The sequence below is a fragment of the Schistocerca cancellata genome, chromosome 10 (assembly GCF_023864275.1).
Source record: "Schistocerca cancellata isolate TAMUIC-IGC-003103 chromosome 10, iqSchCanc2.1, whole genome shotgun sequence".
NCBI lineage: Eukaryota > Metazoa > Arthropoda > Insecta > Orthoptera > Acrididae > Schistocerca > Schistocerca cancellata.
Window position 1 is genome coordinate 89573356 of NC_064635.1, and position 14796 is coordinate 89588151.

The 14796-nt window shown below is 33.3% G+C and overlaps 1 protein-coding gene and 1 non-coding gene across 2 annotated transcripts in view; both read left to right on the forward strand.

The window, feature by feature from the left end:
* LOC126106534 (zinc finger protein 3 homolog) overlaps positions 1-14796 on the forward strand; it is a 578052-nt gene that overhangs the window by 480094 nt on the left and 83162 nt on the right. The window lies entirely within an intron of this gene.
* On the forward strand, positions 1659-1731 carry Trnai-aau (transfer RNA isoleucine (anticodon AAU)). Its single transcript has one exon. It is a non-coding gene; the product is annotated as a tRNA-Ile (tRNA).

Here is a 14796-nt window from a genome sequence, read left to right on the forward strand (position 1 = left end):
GAAGGGTTCAACACCCAGGGTACTGAGTATTTTCATGAAATTTCATGTGACGTTATACCATAAACAACCTTTTGAGTGCTGTAGCTTTAATAGCGTAATAGAAACTGTAGATGTAATCAGTGAGGTTAATTTAAAGTTAGGTCCTAAAAAAAAAAAAAAAAGACATTGCAGATTAATTGCTGTTTTTAAGAATATGGAAATCGATCAGATTTCTGTCAAACTATTGGAATGTACTGCAACTGGGTTTGTGGGCTGAACTAGTGTGGTATTGAAGGTCTGTTAGTAAAGTCCGTTCACTTGGAATCTGTTTTCTCTGTATCCAGTCCCCTTACTAATGTGTTTGAAGTGCTGTCTCCCACTGAAACTGAAACTAATCCCATATGCCACATTCCTCCTCTTGGGCTTCCACTCCAGGGCGACATAGGAACAAAATGTTAGGTGTCTGTTAATCGTTGACAAATCAAACAAGCAGTTTGTAATGGCATTGGGAGCAAGAGACAGGGTGGATCAACACATACAGTTAATGTGGTGTAACATACATGATATGGGCTGGCCTGAGGAAACAAAAATTTGGGCTCTCTAAAATAAATTGTATATGCTATCAGTAACCAATATAAGTTTAATTGAATCAATGAGTTGGGGTAATGTTAATTTATTTTTCAAATAAAGTTTACAGAAGGTAAATGATCTTTATATTTATATGCATCATTTGATATGACAGGGGATCAGGTCCCATCAACAGATTTGCTACTCAGAAGGGCATTGAGTTAGAGAACGAACCATGTTCCCATAAATAAGTGTATACAGTGGATCTGTTCCAATAATAAAGTAGAAACTAGACAGTGTGAAGAAAATTCTGCAATACATACTTGATGAACAGAAACCATTTTATAACATATCTGCCAGCAGTCATCAAAGGATGGACAAGATAAAGATGAAACATGCCCACTATTGTGTGCTTTGCTATATCTTGTTTGTGGTTGTATTTTGGATACATTATGAATAAATATGTGCTCTGTAATGATATGAATAATATAAACTTGCATAACACAATCATTCCGCTGCAAACATAACGCTAGTCGCCTCAGCCACATCATGAGGTTCGAAAAGGGGTAACCTCCAGTTCATTCAGATTCGATTACTGACCACAGTCTATGGTTAAAACACGTTGTAATGGTGTAAATTGTTTCATCCTGGAGCCAATTGTTACTTGACAACTCGACAACACAATGTTTAAACCCAGTTTATAGTAAAACAGTTACATGTGTCTCATGAAAAATCTATTTTCTGGTACATGACCCACTTTCCAACTCAGTGATTCAGTTACAGCAGGTAGAAGTAGAAATTTACATTATAGTGATTGACAATTCAATGTGAGTAAACATAGACATACACTTCCATCTGGTGTTTGGTGTACTTGCACTTATAAAACCTCACTGCACCCACCTTGATCTATAGTGAAACTGAACCATGCAGTGTAGCTTCTGTGACGCTAAGGTATTGATGATTTCACTGGCTTCAATTGCACCAGCTCGGTCACTTCCGGTATTTAGGATACAGAGTTGAATACGTCTGTCTTGTACAATTATGTTCAACTTCCTGCGGGAATCTCAAAGTAGCAAGCATGGAGGACATGAACTGTGGATAAGTGGCGCTGTTTCCAGATGGCGCAGTGGTTAACGCAACTGGCTAATAAGCAGGAGACCCTGGGTTCAAATCCCAGTCTGGCACACATTTTCACTGCCGCCACTGATACCACATAAAGTCCTGGTACAGATGACAAAAATAGTTCATTCCCGTTACATTCTTTTACCCTCCTCCAATTTGCATAATATATACATTATATGTTTGATCATTCAGTCATAAAAACAGTGATAGCAATAGTTAAAAACAGGTACCAAAGCTGTGCATAAATCTGCAAAGTTAGCAGCTACAACTGAATTCTCTTTTAGTAATACTTGTGTGAAGTCAACCACAGGGTTTAATGAGGCTATTTCTTTCTTCAGGGCGTTTTTTAAACCTAGCACGTGGTCTGGAAACATTCTGGATAAATCGGTCTCATACTCGTTTAGAAGAATTATTGCTGAAACGTGAATCTCTTTGTCGGTTGCAGAATTTACAAATATTGGAAAATAATTTCGAAGAAATTGTCAATATTGTACATACCCTCAAATCTGGTTTTAACTGGGCTAAAGTAACGTCCAGACTGCCTTCTAAAACCAATGGTTTTGAAATGCATATTTCGATCCACTACCTACTTGTCCTGACACAATTAAACAGAATGTTTTTTATCTTTTTGAGGTACCGTGAAATATTCCATTTCTTTGCCAAAGATGTAGCTGATGACATTGCTTCTTCAATCTCTTTTTGGTAGCAAGATAAATTATCAGCTGCATTCTGAACACAAGAACACTCTGTTTCAATCTCTACATTTGCTGAGTGCATAATTTGGGTTTCTAAATTAGTACATTCTAGAATCTTTGATAGCAGGACTATCTAACGAATGAATTCAAGTTTCTCTAATTTGTTTTTTGAAACAGTCCTCACTTGTTATTTTTTTGTGCACCACTTAGATGTTTGTACTTCAGTACAAATAGTTTCATAAAAACGAAAAAATGTTAAAGTTCATGGCAGATTAAGACTGTATGGCAGAAAAATTTTCGAACTCAGGGCTTACACCTTTTGTGGGCAGGTGCTCTTGGCTGTGAAGTGCAAAGATCCTGAGTTCGAGTCAGTGCCCAGCACACATCAGGAAGTTTCATATCAATGTGCACTGCACTGCAGAGTGGAAATTCCATTCTGTTCAAATGAAGTACGAAAAGTTTCAGGTTACAATTTCTGTGAACCTCCTGTGAAGACAGCTCACCTGAAACTGAGTTGGCTGTTTATTGTTTGTTACTACTCCACAACCTTTGTTGGATAATTGACATCATTGTCGAATAAAGGTGTGTCATAATTTAATTTTTTAGAAGAAAGTGCATAATAGAACCTAAGGTACCCTACACATTAAGAAAGAATAGTTTTATGCCTAAATGTGATACTCTGGTACACATTTTCATTGATATCATTGTTTTGCAGTAGCTAATATGTGCTGCTCTTTTGTGATGATCGAGCAACATGCTGTGAACTGAGTTTTACAAGAGCTGCACTATATTCAATTCAGCATTGACCAATTCCATTAAACAGTTTCGCTGGAGACCAGCATTTGATTTGGCTACTTATTTTATACAAATTTCTACATTTGTATTTGTATACATTTGACTTTATGTTTTCATTCTGAACTTTAATAATACTAGAAAAAAATTATTTCCTTTTATGTGGGTCCCTGAAGTAATGGTCCAGTTTGCATTGCAGGCAGAAATGTTACGCTATGTCATCCAAAATCATACTTCAACCACTCCAGTGACTTAAAGGCAAGGTTGAGGAGACTAGCCTTGCACACAGAACTAAATAAAAGCACACACTCTCCAGCATTATACCCAGAACTGATCATCACCTGTGATTCTGAGTGGAATGGAAGGCCTGAAACAGTGACTTTGAAGGTTGTGTGACAAGCTAGGCTGTAACTTTCTCGACTTTCGCCATAAAATTGGGAATTGTGAGGTACTCCTAACTGTCTCATGGAATCACTACCCAGATGTGCGCAGTCCACACAACGTTTCATTTTAGATTAGGAGACTCTCTATCCAATCCAGATAATGATAGCTTTAGGCCCAGAAGCATTCGTGTAGAATACTACTGCAACAAATGAAACTGTTTAAATGCTAGTGATCAATTGCCTAAGCATACAAAGAAATCCTGAATATCATTAACCCAAAACTGACAGCAGGGAAAAATCTGTGTGTATCTAAAGACAGGCTAGAGGGAATTGGTGTTACTGTATTTGTTTCAGTAGATAAGAAACTGAAATCCACCAGTTAGCACTGGAAAGTGTAACTGAGATAGTGTGGGTGAGATTCAGTATCGAAAGTGGATATAAAGCTACAGGACGGTCTCTCTATCACTTTGAAGAATCACAGCAGTATGTAACTGAAAAATTTAGAGTAGACGCTGACTCGCTACGCCATTCATAATGTTATCAATATAGGAGACTTCGATTATCTATAATGACAGGCGTGGCAAGATGTAAGAATTTTTAGTAATCTCATAAAATGGTGTTCTTTCATTCCAGTTTACATAGAGCGCTCGCTATTCCCCTTTCTGCTAAGGCATTGGAGAACGAATTATTAACACTCGAAGTGATTGCCGAAAATAATGGGCATAAACCAGACTTTGTAAAATAACTCTGTAACAAGAGAGTAAATAACAAGAGAAGCATGACTTCATCTACACGAGGTGCCACAGCAGATGATAACCATGTGAACGTAATCTCCATTCCTTTTATAGGTAAAGCTTCATACAGCATAGGGCGAATTCTAAAGAACCATGGTTATAAGGCAACATATTCTACCAATAACAGCCTTAAGAAAAATTTAATTTATTCTTTAAAAATAGCTAAGGACAAACTGACTCTCTGGGGTATATAAAATCACACGCGGTGAGTGCCCTAGCTTTTACATCAGTCAAACGGGGAGGGCGTTGTCAGCAAAATATAAAGAGCTTATGCCAACGAGAAGTGGTGATAGCAGACGGGGTTCGACTTTCGCCAAGCACCTGGTCCAAGTGGCCCATGCACCCAATCCTCCAACCAATACTGAGCTGTTGCACTGTGAGGTAAAAAACAAGGCTAGATATTCTAGAGGAGATGTAGTGTTTCAAACACTTGCTATCCGATGAAGAAAACCTTCTGAACGATCAGCTGCTGCTGATAAATAAAAAGTTTTTCGAAGGTTTCCAATCTTTGTTACGTTTGGTTTAATTTATCCCTGTTACATCAACCACTATACTTATCTCCTGATTGCCACATACCATGTTCAGACATCAAGCCTCGCCTTTCCCTATAAACTTAAGTTTGGCCCACTACCCTTTCACGACAGTTTGGACGCCATTATAGTTGAATTTAACAATTAAGCAACACAGTAAGTAAGACTTAGCTGCTTTAAATACTTCCCCTTTTTATGACACGATGATGTTACACACCTATTGTATTACTTACAATGTTACCCGTGGAAGAATATTCCTGTCAAAGATATATTGTAGATTATATGTTAGTACACTTGACCTACGTTGGTCAGTAGCACATAAGTGTAATGACAGAGATGTTGTACCCTCTGCCACACTTTAATTAATATGCATGACCTATGTTGGTCAATAGCATAGAGGAACTTAACATTGTAGAATATAGGTTATTGCACTTGACCTATGTCGGTTAATAGCACATAAGCGCGATGACAGAGATGTTGTACCCTGCGCCACACTCTAATTAATATGCATGACCTATGTTGGTCATTAGCACATAACTGTGATGACAGAGATGTTGTACCCTCTGCCACACTTTAATTAATATGCATAACCTATGTCAGTCAATAGCATAGATGAACGTAACATTGTAGATTATAGGTTAGTACACTTGACCTATGTCGGTCAATAGCACTTAAACATGATGACGGAGACGTTGTACCCTCTGCCACACTTTAATTAATACACTTGACCTATAGCAGTCAATACTAGTTAAGTGTGATGATAGGGGCGTTGTACACTCAGTTATACCATAACTATATTATTGATAATGATTAAGGTTTCAAATAAGTGAGACAAGTAAGTTGCTCGCTGTTAGGCATGTTCGGTGGGGATACTTTGCATGAGGACCATATCTGCTTAAAGTCGTAAAGGTTATCCTTCAACTTTATACACCCAACCAAGTAAATAACCTACTATTTAATACAATTTGCGTATAGTTAATACACAAAGGGACTTCATTTACATAAAGCTTAGTTTGCTTGCAATTACGGTTATCAGAAACTACTTTCACATATAGTTAAGAAATACATTAGTAAGTGATATTTCCCAGCCCAGCCCCACATTTCATTATAATCAGTTAAAATATATGATGGGGTGGTCGCAAATAACACCTACAACTAAGTCCCATGAACCAAATCGATTGAAAAATCATTTAAAAAGTAAATTTAAATAAAAATGACAATGGCTGAAAATACAAAAAATTATAAATCTTTCGCTACATAAGAAAATGTTTCAAATACAGGTAGCCATAATTTTTAACTCAATAAATAATCTCGTACAGGAGACACAATAAAAAAAATGTAAATCTAATGAAAATGTGTTAAATATAAATGCGAAAAATATAAATTCTAAAAATAAATACCTAATAAAAAGTTTTTCTAAATATGTAAACTTAAACAAAATTAACTTGTTTGTTCTTCATTTTTAAAAACACAATGAATTTTTTTATTGTATAAATTAGCTCCCTAAATCTAGTGTTGAAATATTCACAACCTATGTAAAAAATATAAACTCTTTTTACTTTTTTTAAAAACTGATTTTTTTCAGTTTTACACTGATGTAAAACATTTTTTGTTATAAATTATCTCCTGAAGTCTTTTATTAAAATATTGGGAACCTATATAAAATATTTGACTTTGGTTTTTTCCATTTTTATTGTAATCTATTGAAATATTTATTTTTATTTCAACCTATTTAATTGTATATTTTTCATTTTTTGTAATCTATTGGATTTCTTGTTTTGCAATTTACATTTTAATGTATTATTTTTCTATTTTATTTTAAACTATTAATTGTTTATTTTCATTTGTCTTTTAAATTATTAAATATTTATTTTTAATTTTTCTGAAAATCTATTACTTTTTTTCTTTAAAAACGAGAGAAGAATTAAAAAACTTCACTGTAGCTCACCATATTGACTGTTGTAAAAGAAATAATGTAAAGCAATTATAGATAAAAAAGATGAATGAATTATTTTTACAATAGCATCAGTCATCACCAATCTGAGAAGAATCAAAAGAACATATTGGAAGCAGTTAATCTATCCTAAAGTGGAAAATAGTAATGAAGTTGTTTAAAATAATGAAACTAAACAATTAAAGGAAATGTTTCATTTTTCGTCTAACATACAATTGAAAAAGCAAAACAAAAAAAGAAAAACAACCATTAGTTAGTTAATAAAGCATTTTAAAAAAGATTACAAACTATAAATTTCGAAAGTAATTTAAACTCAGTTTAGCCTAATGCCTTGAATGCATTAAAATCAAACATTATGAAAATAGTTTAAGAAGATTGAAATGACACAATGACTTGAAAATAAATTTTATTTTTTGTTGTGGTTACAGAATGCAGACCAGTATTGAAGTTAAGAAATTCGATCATCAAACTCAAAATAATTTATTTATTTAATAAATTGCAGCCAAATACCCATATATAGCTACTTTGCTTAACATTTTACATTTACATGTACATTTTTGCATATTTATTTATAGATTTCACTCTTAATGCACAGTTTTATGTGATATCGTTCACAGGCTTCATACCACAGTTCACACACACACACACACACACACACGCACACACACACACACACACACACACACACACACACACACACACACACACAACAGATGTGATCTATTTAATATGTTCATCAAATATTAAATTAACAGATGAAGTTAAACAAAAATAGGCTTGTATTAATGTTAAAAATAATTATCAATAATGTTTTCTATGGTCTATAGGTCTAGCAATAAAACCAGTGAATAGAAAAAATGTAAAAATCTAGATAGAACAAGAAATTATAAAAAATATTTTGCAGTCCTTAAAGAAAAACTGCCTGTTAGCTCAATCCTGAACCTATAATTAATAAATCTAGTAATATTTAATCTTTTTGTATAAATGATCATGTATATCTATTACAAATAGCAAAATAGGAAAATGAAGAACATATTATTTGATTATATTTTAAAGACGAAAATAACTTGCATTACTGATGGATAAAAAATTTGTCTAGACTTTTTGAAGGTCTCATTAATAAATATGAGCAACAATAATTGAAATTTGATTTGTATTTATCACATTTTAATAATAAGGAAATGTCATATGATCAACCTATAATTGTTTAAATAAAAAACCATTAAAATTAGAAGTACCAGGCAAAGGCTCAGATATATATAGGTTTTAAAAATTATGAGTACACTCAAAAAATCTTTTTAATTTCTTCTGGCTTAATATTAATTAAAATAACAATATCCTGAATTAATGGCAGATGATATAACTAATGGTTCCAATAGCGAAATATTATAAGATACCTATATGAACTTAAAAATTAAAGAATATGCAAATAATTCAAACTCAGTTAAAATTAGAATGAGATAATAAACCTTAGTTTATAAAATATCGAAAACATTACTGAACCTATTTTTTGTTATAATAGTAAATCTATAAATTGACACTATAAAAATCCTGTTATTTTTAGAGGATGAAATTCCCATAGAAATTTATATGTTGTTTTGTTGTTGTGGTCTTCAGTCCTGAGACTGGTTTGATGCCACTCTCCATGCTACTCTATCCTGTGCAAGCTTCTTCATCTCCCAGTACCTACTGCAACCTATATCCTTCTGAATCTGTTTAGTGTATTCATCTCTTGGTCTCCCTCTACGATTTTTACCCTCCAATACTAAATGGGTGATCCCTTGATGCCTCAGAACATGTCCTACCAACCGATCCGTTTCTCTAGTCACATTGTGCCACAAACTTCTCTTCTCCCCAATCCTATTCAATATCTCCTCATTAGTTATGCGATCCATCTAATCTTCAGCATTCTTCTGTAGCACCACATTTCGAAAGCTTCTATTGTCTTCTTGTCCAAACTAGTTATCGTCCATGTTTCACTTCCATACATGGCTACGCTCCATACAAATACTTTCAGAAACGACTTCCTGACACTTAAGTCTATACTCGATGTTAACAAATTTCTCTTCTTCAGAAACGCTTTCCTTCCCATTGCCAGTCTAAATTTTATATCCTCTCTACTTCGACCATCATCAGTTATTTTGCTCCCCAAATAGCAAAACTCCTTCACTACTTTAAGTGTCTTATTTCCTAATCTAATTATCTCAGTATCACCCAACTTAATTCAACTACATTCCATTATCCTTGTTTTGCTTTTGTTGATGTTCATCTTATATCCTCCTTTCATGACACTGTCCATTCCGTTCAACTGCCCTTCCAAGTCCTTTGCTGTCTCTGACAGAATGACAATGTCATTGGCGAACCTCAAAGTCTTTATTTCTTCTCCATGGATTTTAATACCTACTCCGAATTTTTCTTTTGTTTCCTTCACTGCTTGCTCAATATACAGATTGAATAACATCAGGGAGAGGCTACAACCCTGTCTCACTCCCTTCCCAACCACTGCTTCCCTTTCATACCCCTCGACTCTTATAACTGCCATCTGGTTTCTGTACAAATTGTAAATAGCCTTTCACTCCCTGTATTTTACCCCTGCCACCTTCAGAATCTGAAAGAGAGTATTCCAGTCAACATTATCAAAAGCTTTCTCTAAGTCTACAAATGATACAAACGTAGGTTTGCCTTTCCTTAATCTAGCTTCTAAGATAAGTCGTAGGGTCAGTATTGCCTTGCGTGTTCCAATATTTCTATGGAATCCAAACTGATATTCCCCAGGGTTGGCTTCTACCAGTTGTTCCATTCGTCTGTAAAGAATTTGCGTTAATATTTTGCATCTGTGACTTATTAAACTGATAGTTCGGTAATTTTCACATCTGTCAGCACCAGCTTTCTTTGGGATTGGAATTATTATATTTTTCTTGAAGTCCGAGGGTATTTCGCCTCTCTCATACATCTTGCTCACCAGATGGTAGAGGTTTGTCAGGACTGGCTCTCCCAAGGCCGTCAGTAGTTCTAATGGAATGTTGTCTACTTCCGGGGTCGTGTTTCGACTCAGGTCTTTCAGTGCTCTGTCAAATTCTTCATGCAGTATCGTATCTCCCATTTCATCTTCATCTACAGCCTCTTCCATTTCTATAATGTTGTCCTCAAGTACATCGCCCTTGTGTAGACCCTCTATATACTCCTTCCTCCTTTCTACTTTCCCTTCTTTGCTTAGAACTGGGTTTCCATCTGAGCTCTTGAAATTCATACAAGTGGTTCTCTTTTCTCCAAAGGTCTCTTTAATTTTCCTGTGGGCAGTATCTATCTTACCCCTAGTGAGATAAGCCTCTACATCCTTACATTTGTCCTCTAGCCATCCCTGCTTAGCCATTTTGCACTTCCTGTCGATCTCATTTTCGAGACGTTTGTATTCATTTTTGCCTGCTTCATTTATTGCATTTTTATATGTTCTCCTTTCATCAATTAAATTCAATATTTCTTCTATTACCAAAGGATTTCTACTAGGCCTAGTATTTTTACCTACTAGATCCTCTGCTGCCTTCACTACTTCATCTCTCAAAGCTACCCATTATTCTTCTACTGTATTTCTTTCCCCCATTCCTGTCAATTTTTCCCTGAAACTCTGTACAATCTCTGGTTTAGTCAGTTTATCCAGGTCCCATCTCCTTAAATTCCCACCTTTTTGCAGTTTCTTCAGTTTTAATCTACAATTCATAACAAATAGATTGTGGTCAGCGTCCACATCTGCCCCTGGAAATGTCGTACAATTTAAAACCTGGTTCCTAAATCTCTGTCTTATCATTATATAATCTATCTGAAACCTGTCAGTATCTCCAGGCTTCTTCCATGTATACAACCTTCTTTTATAATTTGTGAACCAAGTGTTAGCTATGATTAAGTTGTGCTCTGTGCGAAATTCTATCAGGCGGCTTCCTCTATCATTTCTTAGCCCTAATCCATATTCACCTACTACGTTTCTTTCTCTCCCTTTTCCTACTACCGAATTCCAGTCACCCACGACTATTAAATTTTCGTCTCCCTTCACTATCTGAATAATTTCTTTCATTTCATCATACATTTTCAATTTCTTCGCCATCTGCGGAGCTAGTTGTCATATAAACTTGTACTACTGTAGTAGGTGTGGGCTTCGTGTCTCTCGCAGCCACAATAATGCGTTCACTATACTGTTTGTAGTAGCTTACCCGCACTCCTATTTTTTATTCATTATTAAACCGACTCCTGCATTACCCTATTTGATTTTGTATTTATAACCCTGTGTTCACCTGACCAAAAGTCTTGTTTCTCCTTCCAGCGAACTTCACTAATTTCTACTATATCTAACTTTAACCAATCCATTTCCCTTTTTAAATTTCAACCTACGTGTTCGATTAAGGGATTTGACATTCCATGCTCTGATCCATAAAACGCCAGTTTTCTTTCTCCTGACAACAACATCCTCTTGAGTAGTCCCCACCTGGAGATCTGAATGGGGGACTATTTTACCTCCGGAATATTTTACCCAAGAGGACGCCATCATCATTTAACCATACAGGAAAGCTACATGTCCTCAGGAAAAATTACGGCTGTAGTTTCCTCTTGTTTTCAGCCGTTCGCAGTACCAACACCAGCACCAGCACACAAGGCCAGATCAGTCAATCATCCAGACTGTTGCCCCTGCAACTACTGAAATGGCTGCTGCCCCTCTTCAGGAATCACGCATTTGTCTGGCCTCTCACAGATACCCCTCCATTGTGGTTACTCCTACGGCACCGCTATCTGTATCGCTGAGGCACGCAAACCTCCCCACCAATGGCAAGGTCCATGGTTCTTGGGGGGTGGGGGAGAAATACAAACAGTTGGAAAAAATTTGTAGACCAAGAACTTCCAACAAAAGAAGAATTTAATAATTAAATGAATGATTTTAGTGAAGAAAGATTACAAACATTCTAAGCTATTTTGAGAAAAATTTAATATCATGAATGTAGGAGAATATCATGATTTGTATTTAACAAAACTGAACTTTTATTATTAGTTGATGTTTTGGAAATTTTAGAAAAACTTGTATAAAACCTTGTAATTTCCATCCTTATATTTCGATCCCATGTTAAAAGTAAGAGAACAAAAACTAGTTTTATTTGATGACTATGATACGATTTTAATTGTTGAAAGAAAGTGTAAGAGGTGATACATCCCAATGTTCTGAAAGATATGTTAAAGCAAATAATAATGCGTGAAACATTGTCATACCCCTATGATATCGATTTTTAATGTACTCAGATGCAGATCATTTACATGGTTATGCTATGAGCCGAAATGTGTCTTATGAACGTTTTGAGTGGGTTAAACCAAGTATGATTCAAAACTAGTAAAATTTCATAAGCTTCGAAAATTGTAGTAGTTTTAGAATACCCAAAAAATATGGCAAGTACTACCTCTTCCTCCCAAAAATGAATTGTGCCAGAGACTAAATAAATAGATTAGTAACTAGTTTAGGTAATAAATATAAATGTGTTGTTCAGTACAAAAATCTTGAACAATATTTACTCTAGGGATGAAATTACATAAATACATAAATCATTAAATTTAAACAATCTGATAGGGTAAAAAAATTACACAGATTTAAATACAGAAAGAGAGGTTAAGCAAAATTGGTTTTGAAAATGATTTCTGCAAATGGTTGAATAATTTATTATTTGGGAAAACAATAAAAAATATAAGAAACACAGTAGATATAAAAATACTTACAAATTCAGACAACTAAGCAGCAAAACTAAACTTCACTTCAATAAAACTAAAATTTTTGTAATAAACTGATTATATTAGAATGTGTATACTTGATTTTTGGAAAAAGTATTGTGTCTCATTTTCACTATAATGTTATGAAACTTAAATCTGGAGAAAAATTGAACTTTGTTATCAAGATACAAGTAGTTATATCTATAACCCAAATACTGAAAATTTTTTTAAGATGTGAAGTGAATGACTGATTTTTTGATATTACTTATTATTCAGAGATCATGTTTATAATACACCTAAAGAAAATAAAGAAGTATTAGTAAACGTGATTTAAGAGCAAAAATTTATGCTGATAATGGTAATAAGAAAGGAGATAAAAAAGTCAAAACTGCAAAACTGTAAAGAAATGTGTTGTTGAAAGTAAAATAAGATTACACGATTGTTTATTTAACAATAAAGAACAATACAGAAGTATCAATTTAATGTGAAGCATTAAACATGAAATTTATTCTCTTGAAATTAATAAATTAGTTGTACCTCGCCAAGATAATGAAGGATATGTTTTATCAAATATAATGAACGTGTTATCATATGCCCATTATGAAACAAACAATTAGTTTCTGATAGAATCTTCAGTTTCATGTTTTGTAATGAAATAGGTATTTAGAATGAAGAATTCCTATAGATTTTCTTACTTTTGTTTTATTCTAGGATATATTTTTAATAATATAAACTAATTACAAACAAATATTTTTATGAATTTTCTTGGTTTGGTTATATTTTACAATATAATTTTTTATATTGACATGAATATTTGTACTTAGATGCTGAAGTTTTGTAAAAACAATTGAAATCCTTAATTTCCTGACAATTTATACATTGTTTTTCACAAGTGTTCATCACTTTTTCAATTTATGCTTTCAACACTTTAATAGATATTAATATTTAACAGTACTCTTCGGTCATATCTCTCTGTAATAGTTTTTAGAAACTAATTTTCTGCACACACACACACACACACACACACACACACACACACACACACACACACTCACACACACACACACACACACACACACACACACACACACACACACACATGCACATGTGCAGAGAACTGTTATTTTACAGAGCTTTGTGATATTCATTTAAAGAGAGTCTATGCATTGTTTGTTAATCATCTTTTGTATATTTCTGTGAAGTACAGTTATCAGTTGCTTTCACAAACCCAACAATTTCTACAAATCTTAGCTTCCATTCATATATACAAAAATTAATAGAAACATAATAGAAAAATTAAAAGGAACATATTTAAAGAATTAAGAATGTTAAGACAAAGATTTTAAATATAAAAAATTCTAATAAAAATATTTTAATTAAATTAACAAACAAATTAAAAACAAAAACTTGTATCTAATGTTGAAGAAATATTTATTTTAATTATGGAAATTATAATCTGTGCTTTGAAGCAAAAGTTGGTGCTGAAATATTAGAATATAAAGATAAAAACAAAATGATGCGAAAAAGTAGTGATAAAGGTAGTAAGATTATTTAAAAAATTTAAAATGCATGTGCAAGATGAGGTTAAAGGAATGAAATAAATATTATATTTATTGAAGACTCTATATTATTTTATTTTATGTTATAAAAATGTAGAATCGAAAATTTTTTAAGAAAACAGTAATAAATTAATATAGGAAGAAAACAGACTACAAAAAGTGTTGTATAGAACAACTACAGAAAATAAATATGGAAACAAAGAAATAAATGAAAATAATGAAAAAATAATTAATTTTGGGGATATACAATTAAAAATTTAGTAGATAGAGTCAATATCGATTCAGAATTAATAAACTAAAATACTGATAAAATAAGAATAAAATTGCTGTGCACAGTTTGTTAAACAAACAATGTAGATTTCAGACCTAAATTTGTTGTTTTAAGATTATGTAATGAATACTTTAGTTATTACTATTGTGTTGCTGGAATGCACAAAAGCCACAAAAATAATCAAATGAAAATAGAAATACACACTTCAATTGTGAAGAAATGTTAAGTCTTGTTTACTAGCATAATTCCATAAATTTGTCTCAATTGTTAAAGAAAATACAAGAACTGTATATCATCACAATTATTTTAATGTGTTAGATACACCAGATCAATTTATTCATGGTATTGTAAATGCAATAACTTATGATATTCTTTTTTAATATGAATATTGTTCACCTTCACCATTCATTT